The following is a 23,792-nucleotide window of genomic DNA, read 5'->3' on the forward strand; positions in this document are numbered from 1 at the left end:
CGCAAACTTTGCAAACTCTGCGAGCATAGCGTAGTGCTTCGCCCAGGCCTAGTCCTGACCTCACACAAAGGGCGGGTATACATCTGGAGCCAGTGCTGAGTTGAAAGGGAGTGTTGTTCACTTCTAAAGGTTCTTTTGAAGATCCCCCTAAATCAAACACATTTTGAGTATAAGTACAGGGGCTCTGACACCATGTTTTTAGACACTGTGTGGACTTGTAACCAGAAGCTGCTGGCTCAACAGACTGCACATCGCCGGAAGAAACTGCTATGATGCTAGGAAGAAACGCCATTGGACTGACTTGATTGTTGTGCTGACCTGTGGCCTGCTGGACTGCAAGAAGGATTGCTTCTCTGCTGCAAGGACCTTGGTGTGCTGGTCTGCTCCTTGTACTTTACTCTTGTGCCCCCAGTTGGTCTTCTGGGACAGGTGACTGCCCAGAAGTGGCCAGGGGACTCTCAGTTTGGCCTTGCTAGTCACGTGAAACTAGTGCTCAGCATTCCCCCTTCACAAGCGCATGGTGAGCGCTGGTTGTGCTCCTGGCCTCTGCACACACTGCTCCTAGTTAACGTTTGTTGTTAGTACTGGCCTCTTCTTATTTCATCGCATGTTGAAGGAGCTCAACATTTACTGGCAAGCTACTCATGTTTCCACGCTCCAGGCTGTGGGTGGCACTATGGGATCCCCCGATCTGGGGTGCTCCACATTCCCTGGCAATGCTAAAAGCTTCACAGTTGATGGAGATGTCACTTCATGCTGTGAAAGATCCTGCAAAGAAGTAAAAAGTGAAGAGAGCAGCTGCGCGCCTGCAGTTCTCCACCATTGAGGGATTTGGCGAGGTCTTGTGAGCAGCTTTCATCAATGTCTACATTTACTTCTGCAGTGGGCCATGAAAGGTCCTCTCTTGCCAAGCTACCAAGGGGGTGAACATACTGTGTAACTTACTTTCACTGACTAACATAGTGGATTCGTGTTGGCGCTAGGTACTTACCCTAGCCAACCAGAAATTCCATTTCTAACAGTATGTTTTGAATCATTGGCTAAAATGATGGGCCTTGAACTTGTACCAAACCCAAAAGTTGCACTGTTAGGACTAATGGAGGACGTCCTGAAGGGGATACACCCACTGGACTCCACTGCCCTATTATTGCAAAACGAAGAGTGGTGATGTACTGGATGGCCTCTAAGGCCCCCATGATAGAAGCCTTGCTTAAATATATGACATTTTGCAGTGTGTAGATGATGAATATTGTGAAATAATGCAAGCACATCCAAGAGACTTTGAGAAACGCACAGAGCATAAAAGCAGTGTAGAAAAGCAGAATTATCTAGGACAAATGAATACTGTAACAGATATCAATCAATCAATCAATCAATCAATCAATCAATCAATCAATCAATCACCCGTTAGGGTCTCAAGGTGCTGAAGGGCGGGTTCTGCAGTTCAGTCGAAGAGTCAGTACAGTCGAAGAGCCAGGTCATAAGGTCCTTCCTGAATTGAGGCAGTGAGTGTGATTGCCTGAGATGTAGAGGAAGAGAGTTCAAAGTCTTTGCGGCGAGGTCAGAAGAATATCAGAATAAAGGAAGAGGGTTCTGCACAGACTAATATGTAAAACTGAGAAATGAGACTGACTTGTGTGTAACATATGAAGTGGCATATATATATAAACTATTTGACTGATTTTTAAAACCATAAATAAAATGTAAAACAATGCACTTTCATAACCAGACTGTAAATATTCACTTTGCGGAATTTCACCCAGCCCTCCATTACCTTTCAACAAAGCATCCACAACAGCTTCCCATGACTGCAGTGAAGCTGGTTATAAGTCACAAAATCAACAACAAAAAGATCATGATTTTGAAATACTGCAGCCTGTGTATCGACTACAATAATATTGCATTCTATACTTAGTAAGTAAAATGCACACCTTTAAAAACGGGTGGGGGGAATTTCAACAGACGACGACGAGGGAAATTAATTATTTATTTAATGGTCATCTGTCGAATCCCCCCAAACCTGCCCCATCACTCTTACATGCACGGGCAGCACCTGCCAAACAATTAAAAATGTTGTCAAAACTTAAGGGGCATATTCTCAAGAACGCTTGATAACCATCACAAAAGTTACATAATGCAACCCTCAACATCGCAGTCCATAGTGGGAAATTTACACCATCTCAACCAAGTATTCACAACACGGCAGTACCATGCTATAGTCACCAGGTAACGCGCCCACTGGCCGCAATGAAATGTACTCCATGCCTCAAAAAAGCGGAATGCGAACGCAGTAAATCCTGTGATGAGGCCAATCGTGATACAAAAAGCACTGAAAACCAACGACCGGCCTGCAAATCCCATGCATCTGGCGGGAAAATGCAACATAAAAGCAGAGTAAACAAATGATGAGATGAAAATCTGCAAGCACAACCCCACAGCTGTGACGCAGAACAAATTATCATTGTCCAAATCAGGTAGGCATTTCCCCACAAACAGCCACAATGCGCATAGACATGCATTCAGAAACCGCATCTCCCCCTCACATTGAAGAGGGACAAACTACACCCCCTGCACACCAACATGCCATGTACATGGCCAAACAAGAATTACAACATAGGTGTAGGGACCTTGACTCCCCTTACGCACATGTTGCCCATGTCGTGGGCCTTGAGGCACAGGGTGCATCCCTGCACCATTGCAGGACATATCAGAGCAAAAAAGAATCCCTGTTGTCACCTGTAGGCCTCAAATGACAGCCAAAATGGAATGATATGGACACATGTGATACACCTAAGAGTGGGATACCCTAACAGCCATGACACACAGAACTGGCAGTTCAAATACGTGACACCATAAACAGCCCCACTGCCCAGAGTTGACACACCCACCATCGGTCAACAAATCCCTCAATTGACAGCACAACATGTCACACTAACACTCGTCTGAGTAAAGTGCCTGTACAGATGAGAGACAAGCATGCAGGGAATGTGATTCAGAATGCTTTAATTAGCTTGTGCAGTGCCTGTGGCAGTCAACGTACTGTGCCATGACTGTGAAGAACCCACACAATGTGACATCAACCAGAGATGAAACTGACAATGATGTAGTGGCTACAGTGAGGTGTGGTCCACCTGCCTCATCTTCTTCATCATCGTCTGGTGCATCTGGCACCCATATCCATGGGGCTTTTCTGCATACACATATATGTTGTGCAACATATAAATTGTGATTATCATCTTGCAAATGAGGTCTAGGATGTACAGGAGCTTACCACCTGTGATGTCCAGGCACCTGAAACGTGACTTCAAGACGCCAAATGTCCATCCCACAATGTCCCTGGTGTGTTTGTGGGCCAAATTGTACTGCCTCTGGGCCTGTGTTTTCGGGGCTCGGATGGGTGTCATCATCCAAGCGCAGAGTGCATATCCTTTGTCACCTGTGACAATGCAGAGAGACATGAGTCACGGCTACATACTGCATGATGTGTTGTGGGCTCACTGGTTTATAGGTGTGTGATATGTGTGACCTAGTGATTCCTGTATGACATGCACTGCGTGTTGCAAATGAGCTGCATCACTGTGTACTACGTAGCCTCATTGCTGCACCTCCCCCTGAGCACATTCACTAGTGTGCGCAGCGCGATTACATCACATGCACCACTACGGTACACCATTGATATGGCTGTCTGCGCATGTCTACAAGCCACAGTATGACACAGTGATGATGCTCCAAAGAATTTGGCCGGACACGTGTGTGTGTGGGCCCAATGAAAGGACAAGGCTGGCACAGATGTAGAGTTCATGGCTGGCTAAACTCGACATGAAGTTGAGGGTACATCTTTGGCTCATGCTGTGCTAATAGCAACATACACAACCGTTGCCATGTGTAATCCCTGACCCACAGTGGGCATGCCCTCCCCCATGTACCCCTTTGGCCGACCTTGCACACCGGGGTCATGCCACATAGCAACATTGTCATTTGCGTGACTGGTGGCGCAGACAGTAGAACAAAGACACACGCATCAACCACATTCTTGGCAATGCCCACACTGAACCACACCCAGATCAATGTGTGGAGGAGCCACACACCTACGTGGTACTGTTGTATGCCGGGCCAGCCCACTCCACTCCACTCATGCTTACAGGAGGGGACATAACAAGCTATATTTCCGGGATCTTCCCCACTGGCTGGGGTAACATGTGTGCGCTCACTAAACACAAGACTCCATACTCCAGCGGTGTGTGTCGACATGGATATGTGTGTGGTCTGCATGAAGCAGTCTGGCCAGCACATCAAAAACACTATTGTCATTGTGTACATTCTCATTCATGTGTCAGTTGCCTCCTTCACACATACCTGGTTCCCACCTCTCCCAACAATCTGCTATTGTGTCGCTGAGGTGCCATGCCCTTGATGGCTTGTGTACATGGCTAGCCCAGGTTCCCACAGTAAGTTGTGCTGTTGTGTAGGGTGGGTGTGCATGTGGTTTGGTATGTTGTATGTGAGTTTGTAACGTGTGCATTCCCAGATTTGTGAGTTGCATGATTGTGGATTTGAGGTGTGTGGTGTGTTCATTTGGTACTTACCAAAGAGCAGAGCATTTCCGTAGGTGCCATCTTGGAAGCGCTGGTTGATGATGGACTGTCGGAAGATGTAGGAATTATGCACACTGCCTGGGTAATTGTCGACAACATTGGTGAAGAGTCCCAAGTGGTCCACTATTATCTGCACATTGATGGAATGAGTGTGCTTTCTGTTGCCGTAGTTGTGTGCAGAGATTCGGCAGGGGCCATACTTATGACATGTGTGCAGTCAATAGCCTCCAACACGTGCGAGAATGCAGCTATGGTGTAGAAGCCTTACTTGGTCTCCAGCTGTTCCTGCGCAGTGTGGGGGAAGTATAGGTACTGGGGTACCAAGCTGTTGATGGCCTCCAGGACTGGTTTGAAGAACTTTGATAGGGCTGGCTGTGAGACCCCTCTGAGTCTGGCGGTTGTTGGTTGGCAGGTACCAGAGGCCAACAGATGCAGCACAGCCATAAGCTTTGTCTGAGTTGGGAAGTTGGTTATTCACTGTGTTGGTACCGTCAGCCAGTGAGCAATGATGTTCAGGATGAGGAGGATGTTTGTACTTTTGAGCCTGTAGTGGGCAATGACAAACTCTGGTGTCATGTCTGTGAGGCTGGTGCATTTTCGGAAGGTCCTCGGTCTGTGTCTGGGCTGCCTCAGTGGTGGTCCGGGGGGTGGTGCAGGTGAGTCCAGTGGGTGGTGGTGGGCCTGGGGGAGGTGGGTGTTGTGGGCCTGTTGGTGCTCCAAGCTGCATGATAGGTAGCTCCATGGCGTCTGTTGTTCTTCAGGTGTGGGTCTGGGCTACATTTTGTGGTGCCGGCTGCCATCCGACCTTACACCAGGTAGGGCCAGGTGTTAATTTCCTGCTGCTAACATGCCTTATCGCATGTTTTGTGCTCGTCTCGCTGATGTGGCTGGTCTTTGTGAATGTTGCGTAGTGGTTTTGTTGCAGCTTTTTGCTCGGGAACGCCTACTCTGTATCTCATTAGCGATAGTTGCCGGTGTCATCCGTAGCTATGTGCTTTGAGGATGTTATCGCCAGAAAACTGGTAACATAGGCTGCTTGCACCAGCTTGTGAATGGGGTAGTACATTTATTGCAACTTTGGCTATGATTAAGAGCTGTTGACTCGGCGATAGCTCCTTTAGAATATACCCCAAAGAGTTGTGAGGAGATCATTACTCTGCACAATAAAAGCGACCACAAGTGAATCTGAAGTAAGCACACATTTAAATGTTTAAGCTACAAAATATACTCAATATAAAAGCTCCTTACAAACGCCTAAATGTAATGTTAAATGATATATATGAATACAAAATTCCCTTACACATTCCCACAACATAAACATTATTTGAACATTTTTGTGATCATACATTGAAGAAAAATGCTTTTAAAGTTTCACTACCTGGAAAGACCAAAAACTGTATTTTTATTTAAGTATACAAACTAAATTAAATGTAACATCTTGACAGAAACTAAACTGGTGACAAAAAAATATATCCTAAGTAAATGTTGGTCATTTACAGAGCTAAAATATTTAAAGGAGTTGACTAATACAACCTCATAAAAGGTTAAACACTGTGACCTGTATGACTTATATAGGATAATCTTTCTTTAAAATAACCACTGTAAAAGAAACAATACATTGGAAATACACAAAACATTGTTGCAATGGTGGCTATAACCATGCGACCAAGCTCCTGATACTAATGGTAACGCAGAAAACATCAGAGAACATAGCCATCCATGTTGAGTGAAGAAATATTAAAAGGAGCAGCTCACATGACCTAAAACCTTTGGCATCAACATCTACGGCTTCGACAGGTAATTTTTTTTTTTACTATGCTCCAAGTTAAACATCAACAAACTAGTCAAATGCCACTGGCACAAAATAAACGAAAGAACCAACGATAGAAAAAGAAAGCAGAAAAACAGGTGACATCAGCACACAACACCTTCGTAAAAAGACACCCACCTTACATTAAAACACAAAAAGGTTGTACTCTCTGATACTAATAATAATGAAAAGTGAATAATAATTGAATGTTACTGCAAATAATATATTAACATTAAATTAATGACCAATTTGGTCAATGAATGTTACTTATAAGCCATACACCTTGAAAACATAGATATTTGTTGCATTCTCATAAGAAAGCATAATTATTTAAGAGCAACACAAATATTTCTTAACATTTAAACAAATACTCAAGCAAATTTCCTAGAACATATGTAAAACATAATACAAAATATACAGTAGATACTCATATAAATATTACACTTTTACACATACATAAGTTAACACATGACTAAAAACAAATCTTTAAAAATAAATAAAAGTAATCACCATCATGAAGCTGAAGAATAGCAAAGCAGGAACAACTTCTTCAAAAGCATATCATCTCACTGCCATGGCTCAAAAGAGAATATAAAAAGGTAATTCTCCAAAAATCACACAAAAGTATGATTCAATATGATTGTCAAATCCATCAACATCCTGCAAAGGCCAAGATATCAGTTTAAAAAGTTAGGCAAAGGGGAAGAGCTACGACAGCAAGCAAGATGGCTGCATAGCTTCCCGGCTCCGCCGACCTCCGTCCTTCGCTTGAAAATCCTGTCGTATATCCTGATTTCTCGCCCCATATCCGGGTGTATGAACTACTCTGCAGACTGATGGAGCAATCCCGAAAGTTTTCCGACTTGGTGGAGTGGAGTTATGTCGTGATTTGATTTGAGGCCTGACCCAGTCTGGAAGCCGGGGTCTCGAGTGTTGGTCTAGCCGGGTCCTAGTTGAACAACAGCGGACAGAAGGGAGCGGCAGGGTCCGGTCCACAGAACTTCTGACATCTTCACGAACGCTTCGCTGCTGATCTGCGGCCTGGAACTATACCAGAGGTGAGGAGACAAGCGATGCCCAAGGTGGTGTGGTGAGGGTCCGGGACCCGGGGGCCTGGCGTTCGTAGCGCCGGTGCCGCTGGGTTGGTGACTTGCTGCGCACTAACGCTTATTGCTGATCGACCGCTCACGGTTCGTTCTTGCTCTGCCTCATTTTACCCCGGGGAAGGAGCCTCTCCGTGGGGATCATTATGCCTGCTACAATGCGGAACCCGATGGAGCGGGACAGGTGTGGCCCGTCATTGCGGTCAGTGATGGCGGCCCTGGAGTCACTTCGGGCGACTATGGAGACCCAGGCTTGGAATTTGTTGTTGGTAGCGGATAGAATTCGAGGATTGGGACCGGACCCTGACTTGCCACCCGAGACCCGGTGGCCATCTCAATTCCCTATAGCTACCCCAGCGGTGCAATTGGACCCGGTGCTCGAAACTATATTGGCCCCTGAAGGAGCGGAATGGTTCGAACATTTGGAGATTGGCGAGGTACCTATGAAGTCGGGATCTTTGGAACTGCAATCGGTGGACTATTGCGCTGCTGTTCCCGATTTGGAGACTTTTGATCGTAACAGTGAACTGTATCGGACTATGTCTCGCCCCCTTCCCAACTGGTTCATCAAGATGGCAGACGGGATAGTGCCTGGCCTTGGAGTCGGGGGTGGGGTATTCGGGGACCCAAACATCTACTGTGGGACTTGCTATCCTTTGTTTGTCTAGTATATCATATTTTGACGACTCCTGTATGCATTTTGACAACTTTGCGGTGGGGCTCCACCTTTCGGAGGGGATCAGCCACTTTCATCGACGGGGTCAAGGCTGAGACTGTTACTTGAGATTTCACACTATGGTTTTGATGGTAACGGGATTGCTCTAGTTGGTTCACGGAGTCCGGGGCGGGGTTTATAGTTTCCCCTGGTGTCTTGTTTCTTGTGGTCTGCTTGATCGGGTCAACACTGTGGGGGATTCTTCGCAAGGCGGGGGGGAGAGTCCGGGACTGCGTAAGGCAGAGCCCTCCTCCATCTTTCCTTTTTAGGGCAGGGTTTTAGTCCCTCTTTTCTTTCCCTTCTTCTTTTCCTTTGTTCTTTCTATATTTTGGGCTCATTTACGGGGCGACAGGCACGCTGCTAGGGGGGTAGGCCGTAGTCATCTGCAGGGTTGCAGGGTGGGGGTTGGGGGCGGGGAATTTTGTTTTCCTTTTTGTTTCTATGGCCTTTATTTCTTCTTATCTTCTTCGTCTTTTCTTTTGTTTCTTCTTTTTCGGGTCAGCGTAGTGGGTCTATCCTTTTGCTAACTGTCGACTTTTATCTGTGCCTATATTATCACGGTACTACTTCAGTACCATTGGGCGGGCGCTTAACTGGTGCGAACAGTAATTGTATGCTTGACTACGCTGAACTGTATGTTTTGGCGCCAATATCTCGAACGAGACAGACTTAATTGTGGACCTCCTACTGTTTAGCCCGCCCTTCGCACACCTTTGTGATATTGTATGGCACCTGATCCTTCTATCTTTATATTATAAAATGGAACCTTTACTATCCTGGAACTTATATAGTATGATCTGCTGCCAGTTTGAATTGATGCTATGCTGTATTTGCCTCCCGGGAGTCCGAATCTGGTTCTAATTTCTTGCTATGATGACATTGATGAGCGGCCATCCCTGGTGGTTGTAGGCCCGTACTTGTAACTGTTTGAAGAATTAATAAAGGTTTTCCAAAAAAAAAAAAAAGTTAGTTAAATAAAAAAAATTAAGAAAATGCAAAATCAGATTTTAAAGTAAAATGTTCCAATACATTTTCCTTAAAAAAAAACTATGATAAATGGGATGAACCACAAATCCAAAAGTGACATCCTTCAGTGCCTGAAAATAAAACACTACATATTTCCACACTGAAAATAAATAAAAGTAGTCACCATCATAAAGCTGAACCATAGCAAAGCAGGAACAACCTCTTCAAAAGCATATCATCTCAATGCCATGTCTCAAAAGAGAATATAAAAGTGCAATTCTCCAAAAATGATCAAAAAGTATGATTCAATACAAGTGTCAAATCCATCAACATCCTCTAAAACCCAAGATATCAGTTTAAAAAGTTAGTTAAATAAAAAAAATAAGAAAATGTAAAATTAGAGTTTAAAGCAAACATTCTAATAAATGTTCCTTCAAAAAAACTATGATAAATGGGATGAACCACAATTTCAAAAGTGACATCCTTCAGTGCCTGAAAATAAAACACTGCGGGCCTCATTTATGAGAAGTGACACATCGCTGCGTGAAAGCAGGAATGCATCACTTCTCAGTGCGCCTTCCTTGCGACATGAATGATGCATCATATTTACTGTATGACGCATCATGTCGAAAGGAGTTACAGATATGTCAGTATTTCTGACGTATCTGTATGTCCTTAAAGTGACGCATTGCTGGAGAGTGTCACAAAAGTGATGCAACTCCAGCAATGTGTCCTTTCACATGGATCAAATCTCATGTGACAGGGCCTGCTTCAGTCTTACACCTACTGTGAGGCAGGCGTAAGATATTGACGCATTTGCGTCCTAGAAGTGACGCAGTGAAATCTGATAGATTTCACTGCATCACTTCTATGACCCTTTGTTGCGACAGAACACCCCCCTGCATACATTTTACCTGGCGCAGGTATACTGTGGTGCAGGGGTTTACAAAATGACACATCTACCTAGATGGTGCAGCAAGGCACATTTTTTTATGCCGCTAGTGCATCACAAAAAGTGATGCACCAGTGGCGTAAAAGTGACGCACAGCCTCATAAATAAGACCCTACTTATTCGCACACTGAAAATAAATAAAAGTAATCACCATCATGAAGCTGAACAATAGCACAGCAGGAACAACCTCTTCAAAAGTATATAATCTCAATGCCATGTCTCAAAAGAGAATACAAAAATGCAATTCTCCAAAAATGATCAAAAAATATGAATCAATATGATTGTCAAATCTCTCAACATCCTCCAAAGCCCAAGATATCAGTTTAAAATTCAGTTTGATAAAAAAAGTTTAAGAAAATGTAAAATTAGAGTTTAAAGTAAAACGTTCCAATAAATGTTTCTTAAAAAAACCTATGACAAATGTGATGAACCACAACTCCAAAAGTGACATCCTTCAGTGCCTTAAAATAAAACATTAGATATTCCCACTCTCCCTCCTAACACAAATCACTCAAACTCATACTCCAGAAAATAAAAAATGGAGAGAAATTCAATTGTGTAAAATGGTTTGGATGAGAGGCAATATATAAACATATGTAACCAGATATACAGCTATATATAAATCAAGAATATTTCACAAATGAATATTTTCTGGTCTTTTATTTTTTATTGCACTTTGTGTATAAACAGCCAGCCAACGCATTTCGCCCAAACATGGGCTTCTTCAGGGCTTTAATGGCATACAAAATGAGGATTTTTAGAATGAGCGAAAAGGAAGACCAATTTATTTGCAAAAAACATAGAATTGCAACGAACAAAAGAGTAGAATAAGATAAGAAAGAGAAGCAAGATAAAGAGATGCAAGACATTTTTAAAGACAAAAATGTTGAAAAAAAGTGCACGATGTAGAAAAAACCTGGATGGTGAAGGACTAGAAATATAGTGAACTAAGCAATTCCCCTGTGAAAAAAGAAAAAAAGAAGAAGTGATGCCTAAAGGTGAGCATCATAAATTGGTAACATCCGAATAAGAAAAGATGCCTTATAACCAAGATCCAATGTCAGTAAAACGATCTAAAGTAGCTAGTGAAGCTAGTTTCCCAAGATGATGTGAATACGTAAAGTATCTTTAAGTGTGTATGTCAGAGGACGGATAGAAAGGAGATCTAGAAGAAATTGTTTAAAGGACATTTTTCATAAAAATGAGCATGCCTGCAGCCAGGTATAGGAATAAACGCACAGACTGAATATAGAGAAGGTTCGACATACCTAAAGCACAATGATGTAGCTCATGGTAGAGGTGTAGTTCTGCAGGTATATATATAGATGGTGTTGTCTGTAAAGGAATAGTATGATCCAATTAAAAGGGTGTGCCCCAAGCAAGGCTCAGAGTGTAAGGTCATCTAGTTTAACCCGTTAACCGCGGCAGTAATTCCGCTGCGGTGCGGGCGTTTCCCCATGCGGGTGGGGCCGCATCGGCCGTTGGATGTTCGCAGCACTATGAAAGTAGAGCTTGTGACGGCCAATGGCCGATGGCAGCAGGGAAGGAGTTAAGCTAGGGAATACATAGTTTTGTCCATTTACTGTTAGATGGCCGTAAATATATGCGAGCAGTAGCATAGCCCATGTATTGCGACATTCAGAATACCGCATTAGCGTAAGCGACGTGTTTAAGAAGTCATGCGCATAGAAAAAGTGAAAAGCTGCAAACATTGCGGTTGTGAGTCAAACAATGTAAAGAAGTGACAAACTGCAACCTCATTGGACTAATTAGGTGAGAAAAGTCTATGCCGCTTGCAAGTTCGAATGGCCCCCCAGCTCAAAAATGTTGAATAGTAAAACAATAAGAAAGAAACTGTGTTATGGCGGAGGCAAAGGGGGTGCTAGCAAAGCTAAGTCAAGTGGTATACTGTTACGCTAAGCCCATGTATTTCTGAAAGAGCTATAACTAAATACATTCAGCGAGAATAATAGCACTGTAATCGGAAGTAACTAACAAGAAAACCATAGGCAGAGGAAGATCTAATCATAATAGTGCAGTTACGCACGGAAGCAGAATACGTGTGGTGAGGAATATTAAGTCAGTAAACACATCGGTCGCCAAATCATGTAACATGTGAAGACAAAAAGGAAATAAACCACAACTAAATTTGAGACAAGTGGCCAGAAAACCCTACAGCAAATCGTGCAAGCAGATACCAAAAGGTGGTCACGGAAATTAACTAAAGCGGGGTGGGTGACTTACTTGAAGACTACATTAGCCACATCGGAGAAAAAAAGGTCTGTGTCCGTAATCAGCGTCCTAAGGCCAGCACGATAGATGGGAGAATGAAAGGAGCCCGCTAAAACATTTGAAAAGGGTCTGCCAATGAGCCGCGAGTTACGAGCACTAGACTGCACCACAGGAAGTGAGTAAATTAACTTACTTGCGGTGTCATTGCACCATGAAAAAGTAAAGACTAGACTATTAACAGTGAATTAAAAAACTCACTTCTGTGTTAGATCTTCGACCCTGAATAGCCATTATATTCCAAACGAGAGAGCGAATCTAGTAAATAAACTAGACTATGTGAAAAATAAGTGCAGAAACTCACTACACATTATGCGACTTTATCCAAGAGGCAAAGTGACTGCAGAAATACCGAACTAAACGGAGCGGTGTGGTGAATACCTAACTCCGATATCAGTATAAGATTCTGGTAGCCAATTTGGGTAGCACTGTAGATAATTTAGTAAATCAAAAGAGAGTCAGAACGGACAGCTTGCAGTTGTCTAAAAGCAACTAATTGCTAGAGTTAGAAACATATATCAGATTTATTTATTAGTAAGGAGCATATTAGAGAGTGAAGACTAGAAGAACAGTAGGCACAGATTTTATTTAGGGGAGAACCAAGGTGGAGCGACAGAGATGTCTCCATTGAGTACGTCAAAGGTGGTAATTACCAATAGTTAACCATTACCCAGAGCTAGTTAGGATTAGACACCACTAGTTATAGGTAGGTTGCAAAGACGGAAGCCAGAAGAGACTGTAAAACAGAGACAACAATGATGATTACATTGCACATTGTTGGCAGTCTGGTTACAATGCCACTTAAACAAAGATCTGGCAATTAGCAGAGTGCATAGGTCCGTACAGCTAGACATAGAACAAGAATAAAGCAATGCACGGTGAAAAGTAATGTACATCAGAAAAAAACAGGAGAGCAAAGGCCATGTTTGATGACCAATTAAAACAACATTGCACAAAATTAATGCCCAACACGTCAAGGGGCACATTTATTATTTATCTCTCATGTTCTAAGGTAATGACACAAATGTGTGAAAAGATGGCATCGAAGTGTACGACATCTGTGTAAACACCCAAGGTTACAAGTTAAGAATAACTGCTGACAGCTCAAACGATTGATCAAATATAGAGCAGAACTGGTTATAACTAAGTAGTAACATTCTCATATCTCATGCTGCAAATCTGATGTAAATAGTAGATTTGGATGAGTTCATGGCCCCACTATTTAAAGAAAATAATGTAGTTCCGTGTCTGTATTGAGGCCCTGAGTTGATGAGCGTAGCATACAGATCCATCTGGCCTCTAATTGCCTCAACATTAGTGCCCTGTTCCCGTCCCAATGTTGCTGTTTAAGGTGTCTATGCCATGAAATTTAGACCGAGCCTGGTTAACACCCACTCTACACTCATGTGAGACAAGGGCATACGAGTTGTCCTCATTCAGGACAGCCCTTCGGTGTTCCTGAATTCGAGCCTTCAATTGTCTGGTTGTTCTACCTACGTAGATTTCATTGCAACCACAGATGATTACATAGACAACAAAGGTGGTCAGGCAGTTTATTAAATTGTTCAATTTTGTGCTTGGTACTGGTATTGTAACTGAACGTCATTGTTCTGTAACACCCCAGATGACAGATATTACAGGTGCTGCATGTATAAATCTCTGCATGTTTGCTCAGCCATGTAATGTGTTTGGGTTTGTTCTGTAAGCTGTAACTTGGGCATAACACATCCCTAATTGTCTTGCTTCTCCTGAATGCCATAGAGGGTCTTTCCATGATCATGTTGCCAATTCCTGGTACCCCTTTCAGTAACGCCCAAAGTTTGCCCAGGGACTTGACAACCTCATGGTTCATGTTGAGTAGGTGGTAATGAAAGAAAGTCTCTGGGTTTCATGTACAGGTGTCTTCTTATTACAGGTTAGCATGTCCTCTCTCTTAATAGTCTCACCCTTACTGACTGCTGTATCAAGTAATTGTGCATTATAACCATTTCTCTTGAGTCTGTCTGTGGCCTTTCTTGAATGTTCAACAAAGTTGACCTCCTCACTGCAGTTTCTGCAGATACACATAAGGTCCCTAATAAGAGATTGCTTTCTTTGTGGGGGGGGGGTTGTGAGTTAGTGAAATGCAGAATGCTATTAACAGCTGTTTCTTTTCTATGTAGTGTGCTATGGATGGTGCCCCCTTGAACATACAGTTCCAAATCTGGGCGACATCATCTTCTTTACTCCTGAATACATGTCCCGAGGTAGGGACGATATACTGAACAGGGGAAACATATTAAGACGTTTACACTTGGTAACAAGCCTAGAAAATATCAGCTGCTCTCCAAATAGAGTTTCTGTTAGGCGACCATTTACAATGCTCAGAAAAAACAAAAGCAACCTGGAACTCCATCGAGACAGCTAAGAAAATTCTGGAAGAAGAAGCAATGTTCCAACAATGGGGGATTTGAAAAGCAACCTTTCTATACAACACCTTTTTACCCCTTACTAGGTGACCGGCGCGAAAAAACACCAACTCAGTACTAAAAGGAGCTAGGAGCAATTCACCAAGAGTGCACTCCCAAGATACAAAAACAATTTTCTCTGGATAAGAACCAAGGCATTGTGGTCATGCTTCGCTGGTCACCCTCCTCAATTAGAAGTCAATCCAACGAACAATCAACATAACTAACCATACAAATTGACAAAGGGGAAAGAACTTTGATAATTCCTTAGAAAAGACCAGGGAGATTAGCGCATGCACTTGGAATATCAATGGCCTAGCCAACAAAAGCAATGACCAAGAGTTACTACAATATCTAAACTCATTTGACCATCTAATGCTCCAAGAAACCTGGGGGAAAAGGCATTTGAGCTGCAAGGGTTTACATCTTGTTGCCTTCCAGCAAACAAAACTTCCACCTTTGTTCGCAGATCGGGGGGGCCTAATGATTTTTGCCTCAATAACAACAATAGGCGAGATTAGGATAATAGAATCTCACATAGCTCCTCCTAGAGCAATACAGGTGGCAAAGATTTTACTCCGGCTACATAAACAAGATGTATTAATAATCAATACTTACATCCACCCTAAACAGAAATGACAAGCGGCCAATGAACTGATAAAAGCCTTGGTAAAAATATTGGAAGTAGAGGACTCCGACGTAATCATCCTGGCAGGAGACTTTAACATGTTTCGCGTCAGTTTGGATCCAGATAACAACCTTAACCAAGAACTTAGTGCTGCATGGGGAGTGTCAAGGCAAGGCTCTGCAAAAATTAATAAACTAATGAAGTGTTAAAAAAATGTACTTCGACAACTAGAACATCTTAATTTAAGAGCCTTAAACGGACGCTATGCCGAAGACGATCCACCAGTTGCAACTTTTCATTCTAACAAACAATCCTCCCAGCTGGACTACACATGTACATCTCTAAATATGTTTGGCAGGGTAACGACATTCAAAATAGGGATAAGCGACCTTAGCGATCACCTGCCCCAAGAAGTCACAATAAAAGTCAACTCACTACCGGAAATTGACCCACACATAGGTATTGACATTGAAGTGACTTCACATCTAAGGCGGCTTCGGTGCAATCCCCACAACATCGATTCCATAAGCTTTGCAGCGAAAACTCTTTTCACTCAAACGGCAAGCTCCACAACTAAGTTGTCAGAAATCTGGCAAAACTTCATTCAAAACATCAGTGTGAAATTCTTAAAACGTCCGTCAAATAGGTTGCGCCAAGGAAAGGGAACGTCAAACAAATTCTAATCTACCCCAGAAATGAAAACGCAAAAAACGGTTAATAAACCAAACACTGAGATAGATGCGAAAGGATCCAACAAATTGTGACTTGCAAACAATCCTATGGAAAGAGAAAAAACTGGTGAAACGGAAGAAATGGGAAAAGCAGAAACAAAAAAATGACAACCTATGGGCTAAACTTCTTTATGAAGTAAAACGGAAAAATTGCTCAAGGTATTGGCAAATGAGCAAAAGAATAAAGAACCCAGATCATCTCGGCCTAAACTCAAATATATCGGAGGAAGTATGGACAAAATACCTATTCAAGCACTTTAACAATGAGGACATCCTTGAAGAGGTGGTGACAAAAAAGCTCAGTAAAGAAGCTCTGAGGGAAAAAACAGATAATTACTTCACAGCGACTGAAACCCAAGAAATACACTTGAATGGGGTCATGGTACCACCTCGAACGGATAAATTAATGCCTGAACTAAGTTCATCTTTCCACACCGAGTTTGGACAACTGGTCACTGTGCCGGCCGATGTCAAAAGGAAAATAGCGAGGGGTAGACCCACAGGAGCCCCCGGGCCAAATGGCATTCCACTTATGCTGTATAAATCAGACGTGGAATTCTGGAGCACAGCGCTAACACCAATATTTAACAGCATAAATACCTAAACATCTCCTAGATGTGCTGATATTACTCCACTCAAACAATGTGATTAAAGTTAAACTAGGAGTGGGCACACACCTCTCTAAATCCATTCCGACAACAAAAGGGTTAATACAGGGGTGTGCGCTAGCACCAATTCTATTCAACCGTTTCCTTGCTGACCAACCAGGGGAACTCGATAAATGCCTCAGTCATGCACCAAAACTAGGGGCAATTCTGTTGTCCAATCTGCTATATGCAGATGACTTAGTGCTGATAAGCAGGACACCTATGGGCCGCCAGCATCGCCTGAATATAGCCCACTCCTTTTCAGTAAAGAATGCCCTGCAAATAAATTTCAACAAATCTAAGGTTATGGTAGTGAATTACAAAAAGAAATGGATAATTATTTGGCACATAAACGGAGAAAGGCCGGACCTGGTAACTACCTACAAGTATCAGGGTGTAATCCTAGACTCCAAGAACTCGTTTAAACCTCAATTGGACTCCTTACGAGGAAAGGAAACCATGACCTAGTAGGCCATAAAATCTTTAAAGACCAAATTCCCTGATCTAATGCTCAACCCTCTTCTCCAGATCCTGCACGCAAAGTTACAGCCGACTCTCACATATGGGAGTGAATCCCTTCAAGGGAAGGATGCCACATTACTGGACATAGTTATAGCAAACTCATACAGGGCTATCTTTAATCTGCCAAGATAAGTCTCCACTGCACAGATCCGGTTAGAATTTGGTATTCCTAAACAAACACTAGAAAGGCGGAGTGCGTATGTTACCAGCTGACATAAGATTTGCAACGCTGAGGTTGGCTCTAAACTCCAACGTATGGGAAGAGCTGCTCTGATATCAAAAATCCTCGGCTAGAGATTACTTATTTGACTCACTTCAAGTCCTAGGTCTGTCTGACGTCTGGGGCACCCAAATACACCTCTTGTCTTTCTAAAAAGTAGAGAAAAAATTCAGCACATAATATTTCTTCTATTGAGGACAAGGAGGCATTAACAAAAAGAACGCATGGTTGGATCAGGCTCAGTGACTATGGAAGAACAAAGCCACAAGAATATCTCAACATTGATATGAATCTAAAAACAAAAGAAAAGTTCTTAAAATGATTCCTTGGCGTAATTCCGGTAATCCCGCATCTACCACTCGGGGTAAGAAAAACCTCTTACAGCAATGCCGCCTGTGTAAAGCTGACATGGAAGGCATCGTCCATGCAATATGTATTTGGCCCAAACTAAAGGACTTGAGGCACAATTTATTACAGTCCTCTTTTAAATTACATGGCGTCCGGACATGCAGGCAGGCTGTTAAACTGTGCTTTAACCCCAGCAATACTAAATTAAACTCCTGGGTCGTAAAGTTTTTTTATTTAGCAGAAAAAAGACACAAGAGCGCCTGACGACCATTGAAACATTTTATGGATAATTATGAACTGATATTAATCAAACTTGCAAATTGAGGAGATTGCGCACATATGATCTTTTATACAATTTTTAGCAATGTTTTGTTGTTTTGTAAAGATTTTAATTAATCATGTACAAATAAAATGACTTACTTACTTACTTACAGTTCCAAATCTAAAACAAAATGATTGTTTGCGACTTTTCAAGTATAAACGAGACATTCAGTGCATTGTCATTAGGAAAAGTATGGTATTTTTTCAGTTCAACGCCAGTTCCAGTCCAGATGATTATGATGTCATCGATATAGCGGCCCCAGAATTGGATATGCTTGGTCCAATCTGAGGCTGCCCTTGACCACGCATGGGTGCGCTCCACCCAACCCATAAAGAGGTTGGCATACGAAGACACAAATTATGAACCCATGGGGGTCCCCTGCTCTTGTTTAAACCAGGTGGTGTTGAACATAAAAAAATTGTTATCAAGGATCAGGTCTTTTATCTCTGATAACATCAAATTGTGGTCAAATAGACTGGCATGTCTGGTGGAAAGATAGAAGTCTACAGTTCTTTCCCCAAATTCACGTTTAATGCAAGTGTATAAGGTTTCTACATCCAAAGTGGCAAGTCACATGTTGTCATCCCATTCCAGGTCTGAGAGTTTGTTAAGTAGGTCACTACTGTCCCTGATGTATGAGGTCAAATTGGTTATTAGCGGTTGCAGGAAGGTGTCAACAAAATTAGCCAGTTCCTCTGTCATTGACCCAATACCCGAGATGATGAGCTGACCCTGTGGGAATGGAATTTTTTTGTGTACCTCAGGGCTCAGATAGATACAAGGGTACCTGGGGTTACTGATAGTCAAAAATCTATGTTCTGTTTCAGATAGAAGACCCAGATCCTTCCAATGTGTTTGTTATAAATTGATTTTGATGGTGGCAACGGTGCAAGGGTTGTTGGTGAGCTTAGTGTAGTGTGTGGTGTTGTTTAGTTGTCTTTCTACCTCCTTTTCGTAGTCAGTCCTGTTCATAATGACAACATTCCCTCTTTTGTCAGCCTCTCTTATTAATATCTCCCCATTCCTGTGTAGATTCTGTATTGCTGCTCTCTCCAGTGGTGATAAATTATCTAGTGTATGTTTCTTGCATCTACTGATATACTTATCCTCTAAGTTGTACAATTCCTTATTTACCAACTCATGAAATACCTCCAAAGTGTTAAGGTGTGCACCCTGGGGCAGGAACTTGCTGTTGTTATGGAGACCACTTTCGCAAGTGTAGTCTTGAGCAATGTTCATACTCGCTAGTACAAGTTCATACGAGGATTCATTGTCAGTGTCTAATGAAAGCAATGGGGCTACATTCTTGAAATGTAAAACGGGGACATCAGTATGTGGTATGGAGACTGGAGGAATGAAACGTTCATAGCTGTTAACAGAAAAATGGCATTTCAGTTTTGCATGTCTGACAAACGTAAACAAGTCAAAATGTAGATCAGTAAACAAACCCCCATACACTGGACAGAATCCAAGACCTTTATTCAATACATTAATTTCATGTACATTCAAGGGGTAATAAGACAAATTTATAACGAAGTTGTCACCAAGCTTGTCCTTGTATCATAATGGTTTGAGCCTAGCAAGTATTTATTACTGCAAGTTTCCATCATATGCATCACTGTCCCACAGTTCAAAACTAGCGTTTGTTCATTTGGCTTTTCTGATACCTTGTCAGAACGTGATCCTTTCCTATGTTTTTTTCCCTCCCCCCTCTCCTGGTTTGTCTCTTGGTTTTTTGTCCCCAATTCGGAAATGGAGAACCTCCTCTAAAAAAGTCGAGGAGCATGCTCCTGTAGCATTTAGTTCAGTATTCTCTTCCCTACCTGTATCCTCAATAGAGGAGGCATCTGAACTAACAGTGATACTAGAAATGCGCCCTGTATGAGGTGGGAGTGGTGTTTTTCTTTCGGAACCTGTATATTATCAAATTTAGCTGCAAACGTAAAGATACGGCCGTGATCATAGTCCCCGTCGGGTCGCATGATTTTTTTGAGCTTCCTATTCTTTGCAAATGTTTGATGACTGATGATCTGTTCCTTAAGAATAGCATACATTTTTGTTGTTGCTTCTACTCGAATGAGCTGTCTGATCTCTTCTTCTACGCTCCAAGACGCCACCTCCGATCAGCCAGCCACGCCCTCGCCGCCGTCCCCCGCATCCGAAGAGCGACAACAGGAGGAAGGTCCTTCTCCTACCTGGCCGCCAAGACCTGGAACTCCCTCCCGACCGACCTGCGCCTGACCCAAAACCACCTCTCCTTCAGGAAGAAGCGGAAGACCTGGCTGTTCGAGCAGTAACGGCACCCCCCCCCCCAGTAGTGCGCTCTATAAATGTCTTTGATTGATTGATTGATTGATTCTTCCAAGGCTTTAATCTCAACCTGAATTTTAAGGCATTTTCTTTCAGCATGTGTTATCAGTATTCTCATCATGGTAAATGATGAGTTGTGTAAGTTATCCTCCCTGTCAGACAGGAGGTCTGGGTCAAGGTTGTCAAAGTTTGGGAACTTGAGCATCCTGTGCCCTCTGGGGATCTTTTTATTTTCAAGATATCTTTTGAGGGTAACCCCGTCCCACCACTTAGATAGCTCACTTTTTTTTTAGCCTTTCAAGCTTCTTAAGACTTAAGCTTTCGTCCTTTTTTTATTAAATGCCCCACTCCCTATTTCTTGTTTCATCAAGCTATTTGGTTTGAAAAGATCTTTGGCCAATTCCTCTCTATCGTCGTTTAAGTTCATTTTGAAAGAAGTATCTTCAACATTTTTAAGAGTGCGCCTGGCATGCAAATCAACCCTAAGTTAATGCAGAAAACGGATTTGAAAGCAGCTAGGTCATAGAAGACTGCACCACCAGAACTAGTCACTAGCAGTATGCGATATTGCCCACCTCAAATGATCTGCTGCTTGTAGATCACAAATATAATCATGTAAAATTGTTCGGATGAGAGGCAATATATAAACATATGTAATCAGATATACAGCAATATATCAATCAAGAATATTTCACATATAAATATTTTCTGGTCTTTTATTTTCTGTTGCACTTCATGTAAAAACAGCCAGCCAACGTGTTTCGCCCAAACATGGGCTTCTTGAGGGCTGTAATGGCATACAATATGAGGATTTTTAGAATGAGACAAAAGGAAGAACTAAGGTTTTTCCGCAATACTTTCAGCAATGCTGGGAAATTTCATTTGAACCTGGGCCCCCAAAATCCTCAATTCTGGCATTCTAGAGCCCAGCTCCCACTGCCTTTGCGCTGTTCTCTTTCCAAGATAGGAGCACATTTTTATAGCACAGAGTCATAATACAGTGCCGTCTTGGTCAAGGCTCTCCCCAGGATCAGTTCTTTAACCAAATACGTCTTAAAATTGACTAGTATTTTCCTGGGGGCTTTCCTATCAGGGTGCAGCTTGAAGGGATCTCTGTGCACCTTCTGAATCTCTGACTCGAGATCGATGTCTGCTCTGTCTTTCAAGACACCCTCCCTTAAAAGTTTACATACAAATGCTTTATTGTCCCCCTTCTCACCCCCCTCTGGGATTTTAGGGATTCTCAGGTTGTTTCTCCATGCTTGCAATTCAAGCCTCTCCATATCCATCTGTAAAGATCTATTTTGAGCTTTTAAGGCCTTTATAGCCTTCATATTCCCCTGCACGGATTCTGAAAGGGATTTGACTTCAAGTTCAAGAGTCCCAGTTCGTGTACAAATATCGTCCAATTTCGACTCTAGGGCTTTGCACTTTTCATGGATCCCCTTCTGATTTGCCTCCGATATTTTTAACTTAGAGAGCAGGTCACCCCTCAGGGACTGAAGCAAGGATTCAAGCTGTGACTGGCTACTGTCTGTTCTCTCCCCCCCGAGGCCTGCATTACAAGACCTTTATTTACTTCCTTTCTGGCTGCTGGATCACTTTCGCTACCTGCAGTAGGTGAAAGCGCTGGTAGGGCTGTTAAGGCAGAGGGAGAAGGGGTAATGGCGGTAATGGGGGTAGTGGCGGCAGCAGTGTCAATAGTAGCTGAAGTGATAGCAGACACACAGGACTGATTTGGCACGGGAGAGATATCATAAGAGGGGGTTTCAATTGGTTATCCCTGATGGCATCCCCTGTATCTTTCTCTATTTCTAAAATCTTCATGAGAGGAGAAAAGCGGTTCTCAAGAATTAAAGGAGGACTCTGCAGTAGGGCTGAGACCAGCTCCTTAGAGATCACAGCCTGCTCCATAATCTTGAAGTAAGATTTCAGTGAGGGGGTGGTTTTTAGTGGAGGGCGGGTTGCTTTAGACGCCCTTGGCTTCCTATATCCCCTAATTTGGTGGCCTTCCTTTTGCGTGGAGTCGTGGGGACCACCCCTCCCGTACACTCTGTGGAATCCAGACCACTATTGGTCTTAGGCTCAGACTGGGAGTGCAACTGGTAACGATTCTTTACAGGAGGGACTGACCCCCCCTTGTAGACCCAGTACAGGCACTCTCCCCCGCAATTCCTTACAGAACTTGATTTTCCTAGGGGGTAAAACTCGCCCCTATACCCCTGCTCTACTACTGTTCCTATAGCCCCTGCGCTCAAGATAGATGTTAATTCAGGGGCGGTAGAGTCAGAATCTAAGTAATCCCCTTCACTCCCCAGCCGGCATCCATCTTACCAGATCATTCCAGGGGATGGAATAGCGCTGTGTTGCCGTAGCGCTCAGCACATAAATCGCCCACTGTAGAGTCCCGTAGCCTGCTTCTTCCAGCCCCCGAAAACTCACTTTTGCAGCAGCAGCCTTGATCCATATCTAAAGCCTCGTCCGCTGTCCGCCGTTATCCCAGTATGCAGTTGGCTTCACCTCCAGACCCATACGAGCCTCAGCTGTCGCTGCCGTTGCCTCAGCTACCGCGGGAGGAAGCGATGAGACCGGATCCCAGCTCACACTCTCAAACAGGGCACCCACAGGTAAGAAAACAAACAGAGTTTTAAAAAAGGGGTATTCAAACCAATACTAAAAAGGTGCCACGTCCTTACAGGGAATTCTACCGTAGTCCGCTTCCAGAAAAACGCTGCATATCCGTGATGTGTGCCTCGCTGCTCCCGGAGCTCCCGCGACCGGCGTCAGCCAGCCGCCATTTTCCTCCCCGCAACCCGCATTGGAATTGTAACCCGTAAAGAAAAATAAAGGCAGGCCTTCCCTATGACTAGTTCTGGTGGTGCAGTCTTCTGTGACCCGGCTGCTTTCAAATCCGTTTTCAGAAATTCAATTGTATATGACACTTGTTGTTTTCTTCTGTCTTTCCATACATCTGTTAAAAATTGTACCCTACTAGCCTTGACCTATGCCTATCATCGGAAAGGCCCCAAAAAGCAAAGTGGAATATTTTGGCCCAACCATTAAAACCTACCAACCCCAGACATTTCTAAAAAAGTAAACACAGATTGTTCAGAGTGGGGTGGCTTGCGTGGATTCCACTACATTCCTTATCTAGAATGCCTTGCAAACTGTGGCTAACATCATGCAT

This window comes from Lissotriton vulgaris, chromosome 4_1 (assembly GCF_964263255.1).
Source record: "Lissotriton vulgaris chromosome 4_1, aLisVul1.2, whole genome shotgun sequence".
In the NCBI taxonomy this organism is placed as follows: Eukaryota; Metazoa; Chordata; class Amphibia; order Caudata; family Salamandridae; genus Lissotriton; species Lissotriton vulgaris.